Below are 24,373 nucleotides of genomic sequence, written 5' to 3' on the forward strand. Positions count from 1 at the left end.
CTTGAATGATTAGATTTAGAACAATAATAAGTCTGACTCAATTACTAGTCGTACATTTTTAAGTTCATCAATTACGACAGCAATCGGATCCACGACACCTTTGAATATTCTTGATCTGAATTTCTACTAAGCTTTAAATTGTAGATTATTCAAATAATTGGAGTTTTGTCTAAAGCTTAATATTATTTTTTTGCTCGCTTAGAAGATATTGGAAAACAAAAACCAATTAGGCGAGTTTATTTATTATTAAAGTTCTTCTGTTTTATATGAACTGGATTAATATAAGTTCCAATTTCATGTACATATATAATAATATTGAAAATAATAAATATTGAAAATTCAATTTTTTTTTGTTCATATTTTATTCATATTGTAACGAATTTGCTGCAAATCCTCTTATTTGCAATCCCCTGCTAAGTTCGAATCACTAAACTGTTGAATAAATAACTCCAATGCTGAATGATAGAAAAATGGCCTTTATTAAAGTACTTCACAATAACACTTATACTTTGCTACTCGCTGGCTTAATAACCAAACTGATTAATAACTCAAATGAAACTCTACTATTGGCCGCCAGATCGCGTGCTTAAGCAAACTGATTGATAGCTCAACTCAAACTGAATTACTTCTTACTCGCTTGCCCCGCTTTTATAGTTTACGCTGCATACTTCTAGGCTCTTCGATTTCCAGAACTTACTAGTTGTTTCGGCTACAAAATCGCCAGCCGCAACTACGTGCACAAATTATTGCCCTCTCTTGTGACCACTGAGATAAGATATATGCATGTGTTTGTGCATTGCCGCTCCGCTGCTCGTATACGTACATATGTGTAGACGCAATTATTTATTCGTTTATGTAGATACATAAAGATTGAATTATTGATGTGAATGTTTGTAGTTTACAACCTCTCGCGCGCACATAGGGGTATAAGTAAATGCATCTGTGTGTGACATCTCTCTGGGCTGCCTTATATATGTGTATACTTGATTTGATTATTAACGTAAATACTGCTTGGCATGGCCTTAGCGATGGGATAACTTAGTGATGGTAATATCCGTGACAATATGGCTGCTCAAGGTAAAGTAAATCTGCAGGTAAAATTCACGTTATATGGCGGTTATATAAATGGTAAAACCGCAGTAAAATTGGTTGTCAAATGGCTCGAAACTGTAGAGTGAAATGACGGAAAAATGGCCGCCAATTGACGGGCATTGTGACGTGTGTCAGCAGCACAGTGCTATGCTCACATCCTATAAGTGGGAGCGGAATGCACGATCACATTAATAGGAACGAAACGGAAAATTTGGTCACAAAAGTTCATCACGCCCATGCAAACGTGACTATGAATATAACCGCTGCAGAAAGTCACAATGACCGTAAAATGACTAGTAAAATGACGTGGAGCGTTTTTGCAGGGTTGTATTCTCCTTATATTTCGTTAGTTTTTTGAAATATAGTTTACACATTTACACCAGTACAGAAGCTGTTTTAGGAGGGAGCGCGACAAAAAATTTAAGATAAAATACAAGAAAAAATACACGAAAATAAAGTAGTGTCATACAGGTATTAGAAAAATACAAACGAGAGGGAAAAATATTTGTACTTGCAAAATGTGAAAGCACCCTTAGCTAAAGCAAATGGTGCATTGTTCTTATGTTTTGCTTGCAACAAAAGTTGGTAGTTGCCCAGCAAAAATGTACCCGTAAATTGACCAGTAAAATGACTAATATCTGTGTCGATGTAACACACACACAGAAAACAATTGTTGCACTTCGTGCACATCTCCAACAAATGGAATCAACAACACAATATGCTTCGTTGCCTGGAAAACGAGCACAAATGGAAAACCTCAACAGCCAGGTTATCCTCTACAACAACCACGTGCACCACGTGTATACATGGGTCAAATGATGCAAACAACACAACCTGGACAGGCGCCGATGCCCAGTCAACCACCCAAGCCGGGTTAACCCCCAATACCCGGACACGTCCGGACGTCCTGGTTATAATGTATGCTAATACAACTAATATATTTAAAAATATGCTGATGATTATTTTTGTGTTATTTTCTTTAGCAACCACCTGCACCTGTTACTGGTAAATATCAAAAGCCGCAACAGTATGATCAAGCCCAAGGCCGTTTAGATCCCGATCAGATGCAAAATCCGATAATAAAATAGTGCTGGTGGTGCTTTTATTACTAATGAACAGGGTTTATTACCACGATTGGTGACCACAAAATATGTGGTAGAAGATCAGGGTAACTCCTCGCCACGTTACGTTAGGTATCGCTATTCGAAATTAATGTTTTGTTTGGCAATTGCATTGATCTTTCTTCTTTGCAGGTCGTCTTTGTATTGCATACCTGCAACAGCTGATTTATTAAAAACAACAGCTTTGCCCATTACACTTACCGTCTAACCAATGGCACGAACGGTTGAGGGTGAATATGAGCCACCCATTGTAAATTTTGGTGAATTGGGTCCAATTAGATGTAATGGTTGCAAGGCTCATATGCAATTTGTAGATGCTGGTCGTCGTTACCAATGTGTTATGTGTAAAGTAACAACAGATGGTAAAAAAAATCTTTCATTTTTACTTGTTTTCATTGATCCATATTTTTTCTCAACAGTGCCAACTGTATATTTGCAACATTTGGGCCACACCGGACGGCGTGTCGATAAATATGAACGTCCTGAACTTGTATTGGGTACATATGAGTTTTTGTGTAAAAAATGTGTGTGTACCGATAGCTCTCAAGGTAAACCTCAACTCATATTCAACATCAATGCCTGTTGTTGTTGTTGTAGCAATGCTTCGCTCCACCTAACAGCCGCGACCGATCACAAATTGTCATCAATATCCTCTAAGGGGATACTTGCCATTTCAAAAGGGGTGGTTCATAAGGAAAGGGGTGTTAGAGGCGTTGGTTTCACATTACAATTAAAGAGATGGTTGGTGTCATGTGGGGACACATTGCAAGCGAGGCATACATTTTGTATGTCGGGGTTGATTCTGGATAGGTAAGAGTTTAACCTGTTACAGTATCCAGAACGAAGTTGAGCAAGAGTGATACACGTTTCCCTGGGGAGTATGCGTTCCTCTTCCGCGAGTTTTGGATACTTTTCTTTAAGTACTGGATTCACCGGGCAATTCCTGGCGTAAAGGTCCGACGCCTGTTTATGGAGATCACCAAGGATCTGCTTGTGTTTTTTCGATTCATACGGCTGGGTCCTCAGGTGCCGTATTTCCTCAAAATGTTTACGGAGGTGACTCCTTAAGCCCCTAGGCGGTGCTGGTTCATCAATCAGATGTTTGTTGAGATGCTCAGGTTTCTGGGTATTCAACAGGAACTGTTTGGTCAGCATCTCATTTCTCTCCCTGATGGGGAGTATTCTCGCCTCATTATGCAGATGGTGTTCTGGGGACATAAGAAGACAGCAGGCCTGTAGTTTCTTCCAGTGGGTAATTTTTAGGCTTGGCGACCATATGGGTGACACGTAGTACGTAATCGGCTGGCTAATTGCTTTGTATGTAGTCATGAGCGTTTCTTTATCTTTTCCCCAGGTACTGCCAGCGAGGGATTTGAGGATGTTGTTACGGCTCTGAATTCTCGGAACAATTGCGGCTGCGTGCTCACCAAAATGTAGATCCTGATCGAACGTCACACCCAAGATTTTGGGGTGTAGGACAGTCGGTAGCGTAGTGCCATCGACGTGGATGTTCAAAATGGTCGACATTTGGGACGTTCATGTTGTAAATAAGGTCGCGGAAGATTTAGTCGGTGATAATGCCAGGTTTCGCGAGGCGAAAAAACTGGAGAGATCAGGGAGGAAGCCGTTTATTTTATTGCATAGCGCATCGATCTTTGGGCCTGGGACTGTGGCCATTATTGTGCAGTCATCGGCGTAGGAAACGATTGTGACTCCTTCCGGTGGTGAAGGTAGCTTAGATATGTAGAAATTAAACAAAAGTGGGAATAGGACACCACCCTGTGGCACCCCTTGTTTAATTCTCCTTGGTTTTGATGTTTCGTTTCTAAATTGCACCGATGCCTGCCGACCACCCAGGTAATTTGCGGTCCACCTTTTAAGACAAGGGGGAAGGGTAGACCAGGTCTTGCAGTAACGACCCATGGTTGACCGTATCAAAAGCTTTTGATAGGTCTAGCGCTACGGGTACTGTTCTATGGTGGGGGTATTGATTTAAACCGCAATTTATCTGGGTTCTAATGGCATTTAGCGCGGTGGTAGTGCTATGGAGTTTTCTGAAGCCATGCTGATGAGAGGCTAGCTGCAAATTTTCTTGGAAATATGGGAGCAAAATGGCTTCATGCGTCTTTGCTACTGGCGTTAGGAGAGATATCGGACGATACGACTCACCTATGTGAGCTGGTTTCCGAGGCTTTAGTAGCGGAACCACCTTGGCCATTTTCCATTTCTCGGGTATGACAAAGGTGGAAAGAGACAGGTAGAAGACATGCGCTAAATATTTGAAACCCTCTTTCCCTAAGCTTTTAAGCATCGGCATTGCTATGCCATCTGGGCCCACTGCTTTGGATGGTTTAGCGCGACCAATGGCGTCCTCAACCCCTTTGGCGGTGATGGTGATTGGTGACGCGCTGAATTTGTGTTTATGTGCGCGTCTATTGGCTCTTCATCTATCTTTGTCGACCGTAGGATGCATTATATATTGTCGGCAGAAAGCGCTCGCGTATTTTTTCGCATCCGACAGCACTTTGTCGCCAAAGGCGATGGAAACTTTGTCTTTGTGCTTAGTCGGATTCGATAGGGACTTTACGGTGGACCAAAGTTTACTCACACCGGTAGAGAGGTTACAACCTCTTCTGGGGGTCGCCTGGATCAAGCTGTCTTATAAGGACACGTTCTCTCGCTAAGTTTGCGGCCTCCGCCGGGAAGTGGGCCGGATTTCGGGAATTCTCCCGGCGGGAATGAAACGTGCCGAGGCGGGTTCAGCTGTACGCACTACATTGGGTTCACGCAGTATGGACAAGCATATTGTTGATTCCAGTGGTAAGGCCACAATTTCAAATGATGGTGCAACCATTATGAAGCTATTGGATATTGTGCATCCAGCCGTAAAACTCTAATCGACATCGCCAAATCTCAAGATGCTGAGGTAAGTTTTTTGTTATATTAGAATTTAATGTTTCTCTTATCAGGTCGGTGATGGCACCACTTCAGTAGTACTTTAAGCAGGTGAAATCTTAAAACAAGTTAAACCATATGTTGAGGAAGGCCTGCATGCACGTATCATCATTAAAGCTATACGTAAAGCATTATAATTATGCATGACCAAAATATGACATGGCTGCACATGTCGAAGCGCCAATCAAAGGAACAACAACGTGCTTTATTGGAAAACACGCTGCCACAGCAATGTCCTCCAAACTTATTCACAAAAAGATTTATTTTCTAAAATTGTTGTGGACGCTGTACTTTCCTTTGATGGACCCAACGTCATACAAAAGATGTAAAATCGCATTATTAAATATAGTTTTAGAATTCAAGGCTGAGCGTGATAATTCTGAAAAGTACGTGTTGATAATGTTCAAGAGTATCAGAAAATTGTTGATGCTGAATGGCGTATTCTGTACAATGAACTAGCTAAGTAAGGCATCAATGTTGTGTTATCTAAACTACCAATTGGTGATGTTGGTACACACTATTTTGCAGATTGTGATATGTTCTGTGCTGTTCGTGTACCAGAAAAAGATTTGAAACGTACAATGAAAGCTTGTGGTGGTGCTGTTATGACTACAGTTAATGATATTAATTCAATTTTTTTGGGTCAATGTGATTACTTTGAAGAAAGTCAAGTTGGTGGTGAACGTTTCAACGTTTTCCAAGGTTTGATAGTGGGTTTGACATTGATTTTATTTTCATAGTTTATAATTATTTAAGGTTTACGTTAATGCTAGAACATGTACATTGATTTTACGTGGTGGTGCCGAACATTTTTTGGAAGAAACTGAGCTTCGTTACATGATGCTATAATGATTGTGCGGCGTACAATTAAACATGATTCTGTTGTTGCTGGTAAGTCAAAATACAAATTGAAAAAAATGTCTAATCTTAGGGCCTCATTCTCTATTACGAAACGAACTTTAGTTGCGGGTCACAGACGAATCGCTAGTGTATTTGCATTATGTTAAACGATGGCAACTTATCAGTTGACAATTACTTTTGCCTTCCTGTTAGTTAGAAACGTAAAGACCGAACAAAAATGATAGAGAATACCATTGCTAGACGAAATCGTTTGGAGGCGACTCGTTCGTCTGAGCTATCGTTCTCAATACAGAATGAAGCCTTTAAATTGTTAAGTAATATAATGAAAAGATTGTGTCCAACTCCCCCCTGTGGGTTAGGGGTTAGAATATGCCCACGGTAGGTATACCGGTCGTAAAAGGCGACCACAATACCATGGGTACCCAATCCATGAGTAAGGTGTTTTACTCGAAAGGTAGCAGGGTGGACGCAGTGTATCACCCTGTGAGACCCTAGGCAAGGTCTTTATAAAAAGTGCTACCGCGGGAGCAGGAGATGCCAGTGTGATCTGGTGCACTGCATCGAACGATGCTTTGTACTCAGGTCTCACCTCCTGTCCTGGGATGGCCCCCTTGTGGGAGCATCGCGGTGGCTGTCGTTTCAAACAGAGTTCACTTATGACACACGCTCTGAGTAGACTTGTTTTCCCTTGGGGGCCCAAGACCCAAGGGAATTCGGTCTCATGCTTGCCACGGCGGTCCCAATTTCATTGAGAAGCTGACCCTGAGGGGCAGATGATAGGTTGGTCACATCCCTTAAATTGTGGCAAATGCTGAAAAATAGTTGACGAAAGATGGTGTAAGAGCGCATGTCTATCGTGAGCCAAAAAGCAATCGATAATTGTACGAGTGGGCCGGTGCTCATCTCGTCTTTTGAGATGTTTTGAGGCTGCTTTAGACTGCGCAAGCGAATAGAAGGCGTTCGCTGTGTGGCTGGCCACACCCTATATGTGGCAAGGTTTGACGTTGTCAAATCACTGCAGTGTGGCGGACTGCAATGCAAAGATGTTGCTGGGGCAGGTACTCGGTACTTACAGGTCTGTGAGCGGAAAAGGTTGGCCACATCCCTTAATTGTGGTAGGAGTGTATTTGGAAGGAGTGGAGTGTATTTGGAGGCAAATTGGTGCATAATTGTTGTGTAATTGAGTGGAAATTGGAGCGAAATTAGTAGCGAAAATGGAAGCCAATAGAAGACGATATGGCACACAATGTTTGTCAACGAGTGTGGCCTCAAGCGATGTCGAGGGGCATTGTTGAGGCGGGCACTCGGCACTTACAGGTCTGTGTGCGGAAAAGGTTGGTCACATCCCTTGATTTAAATTGTGATGGTGTTGGTGTTGAGGACGGCGCGCATGATTTGATGCCAAGCTCACTTCGTTTGTCAACGTAGTGCGGCCCTTAAGCAACATCTAAGCAAAACCAAGCGCCGCTAAATATCTCAATCTGGTTAACTTGTTAACCAGATACTGAGATATCAAAATCAATGAAAGAGGGATCCTGAGGCAAGCACGGAACTCGCGGTGGAGTTGCCGTGCAACCGGGTGCCATTACCCGAAAATGGAAGAGGAGGATGGATAGTCCTCCTCGGCCAAACCAAGGCTGGTTGACTTGAACACCCCAGCTCACCGCATTGGTACCAACTTGTTGGGCCGAAGATCAACGGACATTGATCTGTGTTTTACACCGGAGGTAAGTCTTCACGACAGGGACTCCCGTAATTCACGTTCTTTCCCGAAGAAAAAAACTATAAAATTTGTGTCAGTGAAATGATAAGTATTGCGTTTGGTTGTTAGTTTTGAGGCATCGTCTTCGAGTGCCTTCTGATCGTATATGCCGGTTCTTTTGCATTCTTTTACATGCATAAAGTGCCGTTGAAGCCTTCCTCACCCTCTCCTCCACGTTGAGCTTCCATGACAGCTTACTGTCTAGGATGATTCCTAGATATTTTGTGCACGGTTTCTCCCGTAGGGTCGCCCCTCCTAACTTAGGGACTTTGTACCTCTTTGTAAACAGGACCATATGCAACGTCATCTGCGTAAACCGTAAGTTTTGCTGGTCCCTCGTAGAATCCCTTGAGCAGTTGGTTAATGACCAGCGTCCACGGCAGAGGTGATAGCACCCCTCCCTGCGGAGTGCCCCTGTCCTCTAATTTATTGGCCGAGTACAATCCCCATTGCGATGTAATCGTACTGTAGTTTAACATGCAGTCGATCCATCGGGGTAAGGTTGGATGTACTTTAACGTAATCCATAATCGCCCATTTAGAAACACTTTTGAAAGCCCCGGCAATGTTTAAGAAGACTTCTGGAGCATATTCCTTATATTCCAGGGCTTTTTCTATGCTTATTACCACCCTATGCAATACGGTGTCTACTGACTTGCCTTTGGTGTACGCCTGTTGTGTTGTGGAGAGCAGCTTTTAATCCACGTTGGACTTTATGTACATATCTATCAGCCTCTCAAAGGTTTTGAACAGAAATGATGTTAAGCTATTGTGTCTATAATCTTTGGGATACACGTGACCGATCTTTCCCGCCTTTGGTAGGAAAGCTACGCGAGCAGTTCTTCAAGAGTGCGGTACATGATTCAGTCTTATGCACCCATCGAATCACTCATCTTCTCGGGAGAAGCCGGCGTGCACCTCCGAGAAAGTCAGAGTCTTAGCGTTATCTCCCTTTGGCTTATCTCATACTTCCGTAGTTGGAACTTCCCTCTGACTCGCAGCCTTCGAGGTAGTTGCTACCTCGCTATTGGGGCCCATCTGTCTTGCAGCTTTGGGCCTACTTGTCTTGTCTATGCGACTGCCCCGCCTCGCGGCTCTGGGACTGGGTCCTTTCTGCCTCTTGAAGGCAGGCTTGTCGCCTTCCGCCGAACGTTGCCTCTTCATTCTACGATTCGACGCTTCTTCCTCCTCGTACCGGCTGCAGAACCGAGGGTTTCTAACAGCAAACCTTCTGAACTACCTTCGACCTACTTCTACCGCCTCATGGGCCCATTCCAAGCGCTCGCTCTCCACTTCTGTTGGGTCGACCACTGCTCCCAGGCGTTGGACAATTCTTAGTGCTGCACGGTACTGCGAGAGAGCTCTTTTACTTCCCCTGCTCCGTACCCTTCTCCACTCTTCTACTCATTGGTGTGCTTTTCCAACACGGAGTTCCTTGAATCAGCACTACTCTCGCTCGCCGAGTCCGACGCATCGCTTAATGCGTATTCGTCGTTCTTGGCTTGCGACTCAGTCCTCCTCTTATCATCCCCTTTATTACAATTTGGTAAAGAGTCGTTCATCTTGGTCGTACGACCACCAGCCCAACAAGGCGGGCTCAGCGGTCCAGTATTATATACGGAGAAAGAACCGTCAGCCACAGCAGCGCCCCTTACTGTGGTAAGGCCATCAAATACTTCCCGAGGTGGTGCGGTATCGGGAAGGCTCCGTTCGAATACAGCCGAATTTATCCCCTGGCTGCAAATTGTCCAATAGGCACAATCCGCATAACACCCTGGATTAGGGGGTTGGCAGTTCTTGGTCACCGACATCCCGCCGCCCTCCTATGAGGCAAAACGGCGTAGATGCCAGTCCTAAACAGCTCCCCCTCATACTGGGGCGCTATGTAGATCGGCTAAGCCCTCACACCAACGACGAGGTGCCTACCCTAGTGAGGGGGAGATTGGGGAGATAGCTGTTTATTTTATTACAAAGCTCATCGATGGAGGAAACAATTGCATAGGTGTAGAAGCAATAGTGACTCCTTCTGGTGGTAAAGGTAGCTACTGATATGTAGAAGTTAAACAGAAATTTGATGAATATGAGTTTTTTTTAAGTTATTGCAAAAAAAGCGTTGAGAATTTTTAATATCTTACGAGGTACCTTCGTACATGTTTCTAAGAATGAAGAATGAGACCTATTCAAACTTCGCTATACTTTAACATACAATACTTTACCCCATTTTAACACAACTATAATTTTTCGATTTTACTAAATTTTATATAGTGTTTCTTCCTCTACAGTTCCATTTCCGTATTGCATGGTAAATATGGCTTTCGCATTTTCAATAACTCTGACAAGGTGGAAGAAATCTATGCGCGTAAATCGCAACATACTATCTTGGTCGAGCGTTTCTTCAATAGCTCTCCAGTGGTGATGGTGACAGCAGAGAAACCCAACTGTTTACAAATGTTACACTTCAAAAAGAATCAAAATATCTGCGTCTACGGCTCAAATACCCACAGCATATGAATGAATCGAACGCACCCAATTGTCTGCCTAACGGATAGTATACATATCCATCAAAGAACTGGGTCTGAATACTGAAACAGTACACATATTCAAAATCGATGAGAAGGCTGTGATGATAGTATAGGGTGAGTTGTTGAATAACATACGAAAACCACTTTAACCCATCTATATATTTGCATTACAGCTAAAGCTTTACAAACAGCAAAAATTGCTGGCGCCAAGCAATTGGAAAAGGCAGTGAAGCATTCATCACACTGTACGGATCGTGCAAAATTAGAAACTGCTGTTGTAACTGCTGCCACCGACACAACGGTCATCTCTACATTGCCGAGTAACAGCTCGTCCGACTATCTATCGAAGACAGTATAATCATATCTTTTGCTAACACAGGTTAGCGATGTGCTTGCACAGGAAAATATTTCAATTGGGGAAAAAAAAAACCAATTAAGAGTTTATTTGTTATTAAAATACTTACTTTTTTTTATATCAACTGTATTAATTTAAGTTGCAATTTCATGAGCATATATAATAAGGGATGTCGTGATACGATTGCTGTCGGAATTAGATTGGAAACCAATCAGTGCTCCTGCTAAGGATAATTATCAAGGCAATTAATATATTTTTATGTTATTATTAAAGTACTTACTTCTTTTTTATATTAAATGTATTAATTTAAGTTGCAAATTCATACACATATGAGGCTCCAAGATGCAAAATCTCATAAATGCTTATATTATATGTTATGTTTGGTTGTTATAATTAAAAATAAATATTGAAAATTAAATTTTTTGGTTGATATTTTATTCATGTGGCTGCTCCAGGTAAAGTAAATCGGCAGGTAAAATTCAAGTTATATGGCGGTTATATAAATGGTAAAACCGTAGTAAACTTTATTGTCAAAAGACTCGAAAATGTAAAGTGAAATGACTGAAGAAATGACCGCCATTTGACGAGCATTTTGTCGTGTGTGAGCAGAACAGTGCTATGCTCACATCCTATAAGTGGGAGCGAAATGCACGATCACATTAATAGGAACGAAACGGAAAATTTGGTCACAAAAGTTCATCACGCCCATGCAAACGTGACTATGAATACAACTAGTGCGGAAAGTCGAAATGACCGCAAAATGACTAGGCAAATGAAGTGGACCGTTTTTGCAGGGTAAGCATATATGACACTACTTTATTTGTGCTTGGATTCCAAGCTAAAAAACTGGCGAAACTGTCGGAGCTTCAAAACACAAAAACAATTTCTATCATGAAAAAACGAGACCACTATTCCCACAAAATTAGTGAGTTTGACATGTTTTTGTTTATGTTTTACATTTTATTTTTACATTAACACTTTTAACAATAAAAACAATGCAAATAACACGCGAAAATTATTTCGGTCTCTAATGTTTAACTTTTTTCACAAGAAAGTTGATTTTAATTGTGTTTTTATGCACCAAATTTTCAAACTAAAAAGAAAATTTTGATGTGTCAGAAAAAGGTAAAGATAAAACGGCCGAATGTCTAAAAACCTATCAAAATTCAAACTGGCTGGTTTGTTTTTAATGAAATAGATTGTATTCTCCTTATATTTCGTTAGTTTTTTGAAATATAGTTTACACATTTACACCAGTACTGAAGCCGTTTTAGGAGGGAGCGCGACAAAAAATTTAAGATAAAATACAAGAAAAAATACACGAAAATAAAGTAGTGTCATACAGGTATTAGAAAAATACAAACGAGAGGGAAAAATAGTTGTACTTGCAAAATGTGAAAGCACCCTTAGCAAAAAGGATAAATACAATAAGAGCCGCCACTCGTTATTTTTTGGCATTTACTCGATGTATACTGAGAGGTAGTCGCTACTTTTTTTGGCGAGATGTTTATAAATGTCTTCTATACATTTTCGTGGGGTATTTGTGTTTATTTTTCGACTGTATTTAATTAATTTATTTAATTCTTTTTCCAAAAATCACAGTTGCACAAGGGGCCTACACGGCATGGATAAATGCGAGACAATTAAAAATATCCCTCTCAGAAAACATTCGGCATCAATTTTTTCAATTTCCAGCGAGATACTCGCCACAAAATAACGAGTGACGGCTCTTATTGTATTTATCCTCTTTGCCCTTATCTAAAGCAAATGGTGCATTCTTCTTATGTTTTGCTTGCAACAAAAGTTGGTAGTTGCCCAGCAAAAATGTACCCGTAAATTGACCAGTAAAATGACCGATATCTGTGTCGATGGAACACGTATATCGTTAAGTAGCATTTGCACAGGGCGTCGGGCCCTTTTGTGACCAGTCCATTCCGTCGTACCTATTTATGAGATTGTCCATACTGCTCACACATATGCGGTATTAGGTTATCGAAATGTAAAAAAACTATACTGCTGTACTGTTCTTACATTCACGTTATGGCAGTCACTTTTTAAATTATATACCTGTAAGTTTACGAGTATTTTTACAGTATTTTAACGTTAATATGACCGCCTTTTCACTAGTATTATGACCGTTTTTTTAGTTGGATTATACTGCTATATAAATAAAACATTTCATTAATTCAAATCCATTAACATTTCTTTTATTCAACATTTTTATAATATATTAGATTATTTATAATAGTTGTAAATTATTAACTATAAGTCTTAATGAAGGAATAGTTTTTCAGTCTTTTGGTGAGCCATAAATACAAAATTTTATTGTATGATATTAAGGGAAACTTAAATAAATTAATTAATGATATAGAAAACAAAAGAGAAGAACTAACAGAACTATTCGTTGCAGTAAACCATCAAATCGCGAGTAGGCAATTCACAATTTGAGCCAGTTGACTTGTAATTCGCCAATTTCGAGGTTCGAAAATTACAATTGAAGTTCAAAAATTTCAATTCAAGTTCAGAAAAGTTAAATTCAAGCTCAGAATTTCTATTTTTAGTTCAGAAAATTAAAATTTAAGTTCAGAATTTCTGTTTGTAGTTCAGAAAATTATAATTGAACTTAAATTGTATTTTCTAAACATTTTTTCTAACAGTTAAAGTGGTGAATTGCCTACCAGAGGTTTGAAACCAATTGCATTCGTGTTGGCGCTTCTCTTTACATTAATATAACAATATCTTTTTAATAATTTCATTAGTAGACAAATATAAATTTTTTTGCTTTACATTTTAGAACTGTGTACAAAAATATGTAATTTTACATTTCGCAACCTAAACCAAAAAGTATTGCAACTCATAATCAGAGAAGATTTGTGTTGAATGTTGATTTATACCGCAAAAATAACAAAATTCTTAACAAAACCAGGCTAAACGATATCGTTAACTACCAAAAAAACATAAGTTATTTTACGATGCTTTCATGGACCGATTTACACTTAAATACCGATTTAATTTTTTTTAAGTTTTCCATTTTTTAGTTTAAAATGCGATATATACATTCAGTGGAATAATTTTAGATTGAGGGTACTTCATGCAATTTTCTTTCTTCGTGATTTTGCAATAATAAACGTAGGTACTCATAGTAATTTTTTGTTTTGAATTATGTAATTACAATATTTATAAGGACCATTTAGTTGATGGTATTGGTACTGTCAGTTAAATTCATCAGCAATTACTTATATTCAAAATATTTTTTTGTTATACATCTCTTTTATAAATTTTGGTTAAAAATTATTGACAAATTCGTTGCAATTAAATTGCTTTAAAAATCTTTGCAAACTTTACGAGATTGTTGAATATTATTTTAATTAGATCATAAAAAGCTTAGAATAGTAACGTAGGCAAAAACTTAAAATTATTTCAGTTAAGTTCAACACAAATATTTATATTCAAAATACTTTTTTGTTATACATCTAGTTTATAAATTGTGGTTAAAAATTATTGACAAATTCGTTGCAATTAAATTGCTTTAAAATTCTTTGCAAACTTTACGAGATTGTTGAATATTATTTTAATTAGAGCATAAAAAGCTTAGATTAGTAACGTAGGAAAAAACTTAGAATAATTAGATTCTTAGATACTTTTTAACCAAGATTATTTCAGTGTGTGTTGTTCGTTTGTTGTACAAATTCGTTGCATATTAATTTTCTGATCAAGAATACTCAAAGGTGTCGTGGCATCTTCTTGTTGTCAATCGCGCGCCGCAATATCCAGTGATAGGAATTGACATTCATTATAAAATAGCGAAGGCACGGTCCTGCGCAAACACATCGCCAACCTGTGTTGGCAAAAGATATGCTGAACTGTAGAGGAAGAAACATTTTTAAAATTTAATAAAATCAAAAATGATAGTTGTGCTAAAAAGGTGTAAGGTATTGTATGTTTAAGTATAGTAAAGTCTCAGCGGCATTGTCCTGGTGAAAATTGAGTTTGAATAGGTCTCATTCCTCATTCTTAGAAACACTTACGAAGGTACCTCGTAAGATATTAAAAATCCTCAACGCTTTTTGCGATAACTTCAAAAAAATCACATTCAAACCGGCGTCATATCCCTACTTCTGTTTAAATTGTACATATCAATAGCTATCTTCGCCATCAGGTGGAGTCACTATTGTTTCCTACACCATATGGTCGCCAAGCCTAAGGATTACCCACTGGAAGAAACTACAGGCCTGCCAAAATACTGCCCTCAGAACCGCCACGGGTTGTCTCCTTATGTCCCCAGAACACCATCTACATAATGAGGCGAGAATACTCCCAATAAGTGAAAGAAATGAAATGCTAACCGAACAGTTTCTGTTGACTACCCAGGAACCTGGGCATCCCAACAGACATCTGATTGACGAGTCAACACCGCCCAGGGTCTTAAGGAGTCACCACCGTGAGCTCTATGAGGAAATACGGCACCTGAGCACACAGCCGTATGAAGCCAAAAAACGTAAGCAGGTCCTTGGTGAACTCCATAAACAGGCGTGGGACCTCTGTCAGGAATTGCTCGGTGAATTCAGTACTCAAAGAACAATACCCTAAAATTGCAGAACAGGAACGCACGCTCCCTAGGGAAATGCGAGTCACTCTAGTCCAACTTCGATCTGGATACTGTAACAAGTTAAACTCTTACCTATCCAGAATCAACCCCGCCATACAAAATGTCCCTGCTTGCAATGTGTCCCCACATGACACCAACCATCTCTTCAATTGTAATGTAGAACCAACTCATCTTACACCCCTCTCTTTATCGTCCACCCCTGATGAAAAAGCAAGTTTCCTCGGACTCCCGTTGGAGGACATTGATGACAATTTGTGATTCGTCAGACCTATTGGATGGGGCGAAGCACTGCTACAACAACAACATCAGAAGGCACTCGAAGACGATGCCTCTAAACTAACAACCAAAAGCAAAAATTATCATTTCACTGACACAAATTTTATAGTTTTCTCTTCCGTAGTTGGACACAATCTTTCCATAATATTACTTAACAATTTAAGATTAGACATTTTTTTCAAGTTGTATTTTGACTTACCAGCAACAATAGAATCATGTTTAATTGTACGCTGCACAATCATTGTACCACCATGTAACGAAGCTCAGTTTCTTCCAAAAATTGTTCGGCACTGCCACGTAAAATCAATGTACATGTTCTAGCATTAACGCAACCTTTAAATAATTATAAACTATAAATATAAAATTAATGTCAAACCCACTATCAAACCTTGGAAAATGTTGAAATGTTCACCACCAACTTAACGTTCTTCAAAGTAATCACATTCACCCAAAACACTTGAATTAATATCATTAGCTGTAGTCATAACAGCACCACCACAAGCTTTCATTGTACGTTTCAAATCTTCTGGTACACTAACAGAACATTTCACGATCTGCAAAATACTGTGTACCAACAACACCAATTGGTAGTTTGGATAACACAACATTGGCGTCGTACTTGGCTAGTTTATTGTACAGAATACGCCATTAAGCATCAACAATTTTCTGATACTCTTGAACATTATCAATACGTACTTCAGCATTGTCACGCTCAGCCTTGAATTCCAATTCTATATTTAAAGTTGCGATTTTATATTTTTTGTATGACGTTGGATCCACCAAAGAAAAGTACAGCGCCCACAACCATTTTAGAAAATAAATCTTTTTGTTGATGAATAAGTTTGGAGGACATTGCTGTGGCAGCGCATTTTTCCAATAAAGCACGTTGTTGTTCCTTTGATTGGCGCTTCGACATGTTCAGCCATGTCATATTTTGGTCATGCATAATTGTAATGCTTTGCGTATAGCTTTAATGATGATACGTGCATGCACGCCTTCCTCAACATATGGCTTAACTTGTTTTAAGATTTCACATGCTTAAAGTACTACTGAAGTGGTGCCATCGCCGACCTGATAAGAGAAACATTTTTATTCTACACATTCTAATATAACAAAAAACTTACCTCAGCATTTTGAGATTTGGCGATGTCGACTAGAGTTTTACGGCTGGGTGCACAATATCCAATAGTTTCATAATGGTTGTCCCATCATTTGAAATTGTGGCCGTACCACTGGAACCAACAATATGTTTGTCCATACTGTGTGAACCCAATGTAGTGCGTACAGCATCCACAATTGAATGCGAGGCATTGATGTTGGGTATGAATTGACGTTCTACCTTGAGAGCTATCGGGACCCAAATATTTTTTACACAAAAACTCATGTACCCAATATAAGTTCAGGATGTTCATATTTATCGACACGCTGTCCGGTGTGGCCCAAATGTTGGAAATATTCAGTTGGCAGTGTTGAGAAAAAATATGGATCAATGAACACAAGTAAAAGTGAAAGAGTTTTTTTTACCATCTGTTGTTACTTTACACATTAGACATTGGAAACGACGACCAGCATCTACAAATTGCATATTAGCCTTGCTACGATTACATCTAATTGGACCCATTTCACCAAAATTTACAATGGGTGGCTCATATTCACCTTCAACCGTTCGTGCCATTGGTTAGACGGTAAGTGTAATGGACAAAGCTGTTGTTTTTAATAAATCGGCTGTTGCAGGTATGCAATACAAAGACGACCTGCAAACGAGAAAGATCAATGTAATCGCAAAACAAAAAATTAATTTCGAATATCAAAATCTAACGTAACGTGGCGAGGAGTTACCCTGATCTTTTACTACGTATTTTGTGGTCAGCAATGGTGGCAATAAACGCTGTTCATTAGTAATAAAAGCACCACCAGCGCTATTTTGATTTTCAACGATAACGCTTATCGGATTAGGCATCTGATCGGGATCTCAACGGCGTTGGGCTACTGTTGCGGCTGTTGATATATACCAGTACCAGGTGCAGGTGGTTGCTAAAGAAAATAATACAAAAATAATCATCAGTAATATCAAATAGGATAAATATAATAAGAGCCGTCACTCGTTATTTTTTAGGCATTTACTCGACGTAAACTGTTAAATAATTAATTAAATACAGTCGGAAAAATAAACACAAATACCCCATGAAAATGTATAGAAGACATTTATAAACATCTCGCAAAAAAAAAAAGTAGCGACTACCTCATAGTTTACATCGAGTAAATGCCTAAAAAATAACGAGTGACGGCTCTTATTATATTTATCCTCTTTGGTAATATTTGAAATATATTAGTTGTATAAGCATACATTATAACCATGACGTCCGGGTATTGGGGGTTGGCCCGGCATGGGTGCATCATTTGACCCATGTAACCACCTGGTGCACTTGGTTGTTGTAGAGGATAGCCTGGATGTTGAGGTTGTGGAGGGCAACCAGGGGGACCAAGTTGTGGTGGATAGCCCGACTGTTGTGGAATTGGCAAATAGGTTGTTGCTGCTGCTGTCGTGGCATTGCATAAAAAACGGCTTTTCGTTTGAACTCCGGAAATAGCTTTCACAACAGTGGACTTACCGTGTCCAATCCTGCCAATATTGATTGTTGCCCGACGCGAAATTACCTCTGGCGATAATGGGGACAAATTTTCGACATCCTGTAAATAATAGTTTTTTATTAATTCAAATTATATTAAAGCAAATCCTACAATATAACAGATTGAACGATGCAGATTTTGTAGCACCAGTAATGAAAATGAATGAATGGATGTGTAGCGATATGGGAAAATGATGTTAGATTTCCCAGAAAATCGAAAGAAATTCTCGCAGTAGCATTGCTACTAAATACGACTCTAGTTTCAGATTTCAATTTGCGAAGGCTAATTTTAGTAAACTTAATCAAACTTTGTCTACAGTGGCTTGGCCAAAATATGGTGTAGATATTGACAAAAATGTTTCTGACTTTTATACCACCATTTACGGTATTGTGGAAAAATACGTACCTAAGCGAAAACGTGTGTCTACCGAATCAGTCCAAATATGGTTCACTAAAGAGCTGAAGTCCTTAAAAAACAGAAAATCGCGCTTCTTCAAATTATACAAAAGGTCGGGCTCTCACTCCGTTTACTTGCATTACTCTATTTTGCGTCATAAATATTTTGAATTAAACAAAAAGTGCTATAATACGTGTATCTGTAAGATGAAAAGGAAAATAACTTGCAATCCGAAAGCTTTCTATGACTTCGTGAACTCTAAACGTTGGGTTATAGGGTTTCCTTCTGCTTTAAAATACCAGGGTGATTTGTCTAGCGACGATCAAGATATTGCTAACTTCTTTGCACCATTTTTCAAGTCTAACTATTCCACTGAATTTAATACTTTTTCAAATGAATATCCATTTCAGCTTAACTCACTTAACACAATTAATATTCCAGAAATATATCCGGATGAAGTTTTTTCATATTTAACGTCTTTGAAAGAATCTTACAAGTACGGTCCTGATTTAATTCCCACTTGTTTTCTTAAAAAATGCGCTGAACACATTTATCAGCTTCTAACTGATTTATTCAATATGTCCCTAAAAAGTGGAGTCTTTTCTTCTGCTTGGAAGGAATCTTTTCTCATACCCCTTCACAAAAGTGGTAGTAGGTCGTGTGTAGAGAACTATTGAGGAATAGCAAAGTTGTCTGCCATCCCCAAGTTGTTTGAAGCTATCGTTACCAATCAGCTAACATTTTCCATTTCCACTTTGATTGCAGAACCGCAACACGGATTCTGTAAAGGCAAATCTACCATTACTAATCTACTTGAATTCACAACTCATGTTTCTAAGGGATTTAGAGAAAATCTTCACACAGTTATTTATACTGATTTCAGTAAAGCATTTGACAAAGTATCCCACTCCTTACTTATCTACAAGCTGGATCGGCTTGGCTTCCAACCTGGTCTCAACCAGTGGATCTCGTCGTATCTCTGCGGTCGAACGCAAAAAGTTATTTTTAAAAATACTTTTTCAAATGTCATCGATGTTCCCTCTGGCGTCCCGCAAGGCATCCACCTTGGTACAATTCTGTTCTGGCTTTTTATTAATGATATCTGTACCACTATAAAATATTCCAAAATCTTAATGTATGCTGATGATGTAAAACTTTTTAGGTCTTATGCGTTTATCGAAAACGTCTTTTGCTCCAAGCGGATCTTAACTGCCTAGTTACTTGGTGCAACGTAAATTCAATGCCGCTGAACCTCAATAAATGCAAGTTCATGTGCCCATCTCGAAGATCTTTTCCAGCAGCCTCTTACGTAAGTAACGATAGATGCTAAACTTAGTTTCAACCTTCATATTAATGCTACTGTCAATAAGGCTAGAGGTGTTCTTTCATTCGTGAAACGGTGGTCCAAAGAATTTAGTGACCCTTATATAACTAAAGCTCTTTTCATCACTTTAGTTAGACCGATACTAGAATACGCATCAATAGTCTGGAATCCACAATTTCGAGTTCATGGAGATAGACTAGAATCAATACAAAAGCAATTTCTACTTTACTCTTTAAGGAATTTTCAGTGGGACTCTGCATATAATCTTCCACCTTATACTAGTCGGTTGAAGCTTATCAATCTTCCAACTCTTGCAAGTCGTAGAGAAATGCTAGGTGTTATATTTATGGCTAAACTCCTGGATGGACTGATTTTTAGTCCAATTCTTTTGAACGAAGTAAATTTTAACGGGCCATCACGGATGTCAAGACATTACAAACCTCTTCTTTTGAGGCAGGGTAGAACTAATTTCGAATCAAATGAACCTTTTCGGTGTTTGTGTCATGATTTTAACACACATTCTAATTCATTTGATATAACGGATTCACTTCTTACCATAAAGAAAACTGTCTTATCCTATCTTAACTCTTAACAAAAAAAAAAAAAAAACAAATCAAATAAATTTAAAATGTTCACTTATTTACTTATTTAACAATATAGTATGTATATGTATAATTTCTAACTGTTATGTAATTTCTAACTGTTATGTATAGTACTCAGCTGATGATTTTTATTCTGTAGCTGAGCAGTTTTAGATCTCGACGCTTAACAAACCTCCGCCTATCAACGACTCGGTAATAACAAATCCGTGCGTCATGCGGATGCGCCCCTCGCGCCGGTCGGGCGGACTTTGGAGGGTATTAATCCGTTGAGTATTATTATTATTAAAATGGCTTTTCCCATATCGCATTGAAATTTACTTCATTTTGGTTCCTTTGTGGAAAATGTGAATGTATTATTAATATTAAATGCAAATACCGTAGCGCACACAACACTTAATTTAAATTTAGTTTTTATCCGAAATTATTTGTAAATCAATTTTTATTACTCTGCTGTTGCTGCGTTTGTGGTTTCAAGCTGAAAACAATAAATGGCGGATTCGCAGAAAATTTTTGTGACGTATTTGAGGGTACATTGCATGTAAGAAAAGGCAGGCATATATGGATCGGACATTTCAATTAGGCCATCTCATTCTGTCATACTAATAATTGTGGAACAATGTGGGATATTTTGTTGTTGGTCGCCATTTTCAGTCACTAGATTTTTTATGGGTGGTTACTTTTTCATGTCAGATGGCAACCAGTATCGCCTGCTCTGCCGTTCTCCATAAAAATTAATGAGCAAGGCGAAATAAACTTTAGTTGCCAAGTCTGAAGATCACATTTTATTCATTAGTTTATACCTATATGACATTACATTATTTTCGTGTATTTTATCTCCAATTTTTTGTCGCACTCCCTCCTAATCCGGCTTCAGTACTGGTGTAAGTGTGTAAGCTATATTCCAAAAAAACAAAGAAAATACATTCTAGTTTGATAAAAGCCATGGTGGAATCACCAGCTGAAGTAAATAAAAAAAGACAGAAGATGTACGCTTTCTGAAATGGTAGTGATGTATTTTCAACGGTCAGAATAGGGTAAAATGTTTATCCGCTTTGAAAAAATAGGAGTAGAAAAATAAATACCTTGCTACGAAAGCCATTACAGAAACTGTTTTCTTTTTCAGCATATCAGTGCCACCTAATGCAAATGCAGAAGGGATACACAGAACCAGTGCAAATTTACATTAGTTTTCTCATTGAATAAAAAAAAAAAAAAACTGTGATGCGCGGTAAAATGCAATGAATGCGTCTAAAGTAAACTGACCTTTCATCGAAAAACCGGACATAAAAGGGAGAGGCGTTATCCATTATTTAGTTGAACTGTAGTAACTTTGTGCACTTACATGGGCTTCGGGTTTGATGAAAAGTTTTACAGTTCCTATTGGAAGTGATCATAAGACTTTTAAATGTGTTTTCATCCCTAAAAATCCCGTGATATTGCCATCTACTCTATTGATTTGTCGTTGAGAGTTGGAACTAAAACAGGGCATAAGTTTATACAAACTTGATCAGAAGATCGTCCAAAAACTCCTGACAGTTGAATTCATGATGTATTACTAAGGTTACCAAGTTATTAATTACTAAAATATGTCAGGGGATATACTAGCCCCACGGCAGTCTGCCGAGAACCAGAAGATGCTGATCCGATCGAGCCGGATTCATATATTCAAAATTACAATCCATAACTGTAACATTCCTCTTATCTTAGTGGTCTGATTTTTCGAGCAAAACAACAACAGTGAGTTACAATTTTTTGTAACTATATTTAGAATTCCATTGTTTTAGCGAAGTTTTTACATAAATTATATGTAGTACGACAGTTTTGGTGTTCTTCTTGCAGCAAAGACAAAAACATCCCTCGAAAGTTTTCAGTAGCGCTGCACAGGCTAAACCCCTTAATTGGATATGACGTAAATATAAATAGTTTGTTTTAACAAAGATCTGTTTAAATTTTTTGGAACAAATTAAACATACCTATATGGACGTAATAGATTAGCATGGCCTTACTCATGGAAGCCAAAGATACCCAAATGATGAGTCTGTGTAATTAAATCCAGCAAAGTTCCATCGATATTAACCTATTAGTTTATATGAAAAAAGTACTAAAAGTGGATTATTTTACTCCTGAAAAATGAAAAAATCAACATTTTTTTGGGGACAACATTGGTGAAAAATTTTCAGATAGCCGAATGACAGAACAAAGAAGAATTTAGAGCGAGACAATTGACGGCTTACTTCACCTGGTTATTCCACCATGGATAAAAACAAAAGAACCAGTTTGTATTTCGCTAGGTTTTTTTTGACATTCGGTTGTTTTTTCTTAATTTTTTAAGACAAATCAAAATTTTGTTTTTAGTTCCGTGTAAAATAAGTGACCCACCATAGCGCGAAATAATTTTTCCATGTTCTTTCCATGGTTTTTGTTGTAAAAAATGTTAATGAAAAAATTTTCTTCCTCTTGTTGCGAATATTTTTTGTAATTTGACTTTTTCCGATAAATTTTCGTCAGTTTTTTGAGCTTGGAATCTTACCAAAAATAGAGTGGTATCACTCTAGACGTTTTGTTGGTGATTATCGGCAACTTGACTTGTGGGTCCTATTAACTCAGCAACTCTTTCCATGCAACAATCTGACATTTTGTCTAGATTTTTTCAAACACTTTTTTCTGTTTTGAAAAGCTAAAAATGAATGGTAAAATTTTGGAAGTTTCAAATAAAATTATTAATATCTGTGGTCCCAATCAGTAAAGAATATCCAAATAAAAAGAATTTGGAAACAGAAGAAAGACATAACAAAGCAAGTCGCCAAGCACAAGAAATTTGGCGCCCGTCCGCTTTCCACGTCACCCCATCTTCTCTATGTAATGAGTTTCAACGGCAAAAGTATTTGTGTCCAAACAGCGACTTAAAAAAATATTTATAAGACTGCCGCGCACAGAAAACTGTTTGCATTTTAAAATTAAAAATTCAAGTTTACCACCCCGAAGAAAATTCTTCACATATCTATTTTATTGTTGCGTGCAGAAAATCTGTGCCAGTAGAATGGAAAGCTTTTTTATGGTTTCTAAACAGAGATAATACCCCATTTATTAATTTTCTATTCAAATATACATGAGTTGGTAAACTATAATTTTATCATTAAGTGTATATCGGACACCGTAGTGCATATGTCTGTAGGTTCTACCAAGTAAAAGGATGAGCTGTCAAAGATTTACCACAAAAAATATTTTGACCTTGTAACGCTCTGAAGGGGGGGGGGGGGGGGGGGGAGGGTGAGATCCACCTTTCGGCATTGGACACTTTCCCAATTACACATCTCTAGTTAAAAATTAAAGACCAGCGACTTAGGCTGTTTGTCGCCCTCCATGCAAACACATGCATTCCACTCATCTGTCAGCGCACGATGGTGCAACTAAAATCTTTTTTTATCGCTTCCCTGCAAAAATCGTGTGACCAAAAACGCACACAGCCACGCGAATTTTTGACAGGGGTGACGATTTGGAATGAAAACTTCTGTAAATGAAATAGCCTGTTGACAACTTTAGCTTTGCCACAATGTATCGTGCTCTCTCGCACCTACTATATTCATAGGTATTGTGAAATATGTAATTTTTGCGTGGAAAAAAATTTTCAGCGAGTCCGCCATTTTCCGCGTATTGAGCTGCAGGCCTGTGCTAATTTTGGAGCATTAAATTAAAATAACTTAGCGATGTTGGATGTAAGTGTTTGGAAAGTGAATTTAATATGTATTTATGTATGTAGTTGTAAAATATTACAAATTTTAATATTTTTCAAGAAAACAATTGTTGCACTTCGTGCACGTCTCCAACAAATGGAATCAACAACACAATACGCTTCGTTTCCTGGAAA

The 24,373-nt window shown here is 38.5% G+C and overlaps 1 protein-coding gene, 2 long non-coding RNA genes and 1 pseudogene across 3 annotated transcripts in view; 3 read left to right on the forward strand and 1 right to left on the reverse strand.

The window, feature by feature from the left end:
• The window catches only part of LOC137249852 (uncharacterized), a 352,644-nt gene that overhangs the window by 6,372 nt on the left and 321,899 nt on the right, over positions 1–24,373 (forward strand). The window lies entirely within an intron of this gene.
• On the forward strand, positions 1,830–2,559 carry LOC137247937 (uncharacterized). Its single transcript, XR_010951940.1, has 3 exons — positions 1,830–2,010; positions 2,076–2,285; positions 2,346–2,559. It is a non-coding gene; the product is annotated as an uncharacterized lncRNA (long non-coding RNA).
• LOC137247938 (uncharacterized) lies at positions 5,933–10,702 on the forward strand. Its single transcript, XR_010951941.1, has 3 exons — positions 5,933–6,059; positions 10,131–10,426; positions 10,486–10,702. It is a non-coding gene; the product is annotated as an uncharacterized lncRNA (long non-coding RNA).
• LOC137248513 (T-complex protein 1 subunit eta-like) overlaps positions 12,352–24,373 on the reverse strand; it is a 37,434-nt pseudogene continuing 25,412 nt past the window's right edge.

Source organism: Eurosta solidaginis, chromosome 4 (assembly GCF_040869045.1).
Source record: "Eurosta solidaginis isolate ZX-2024a chromosome 4, ASM4086904v1, whole genome shotgun sequence".
Taxonomy (NCBI): domain Eukaryota; kingdom Metazoa; phylum Arthropoda; class Insecta; order Diptera; family Tephritidae; genus Eurosta; species Eurosta solidaginis.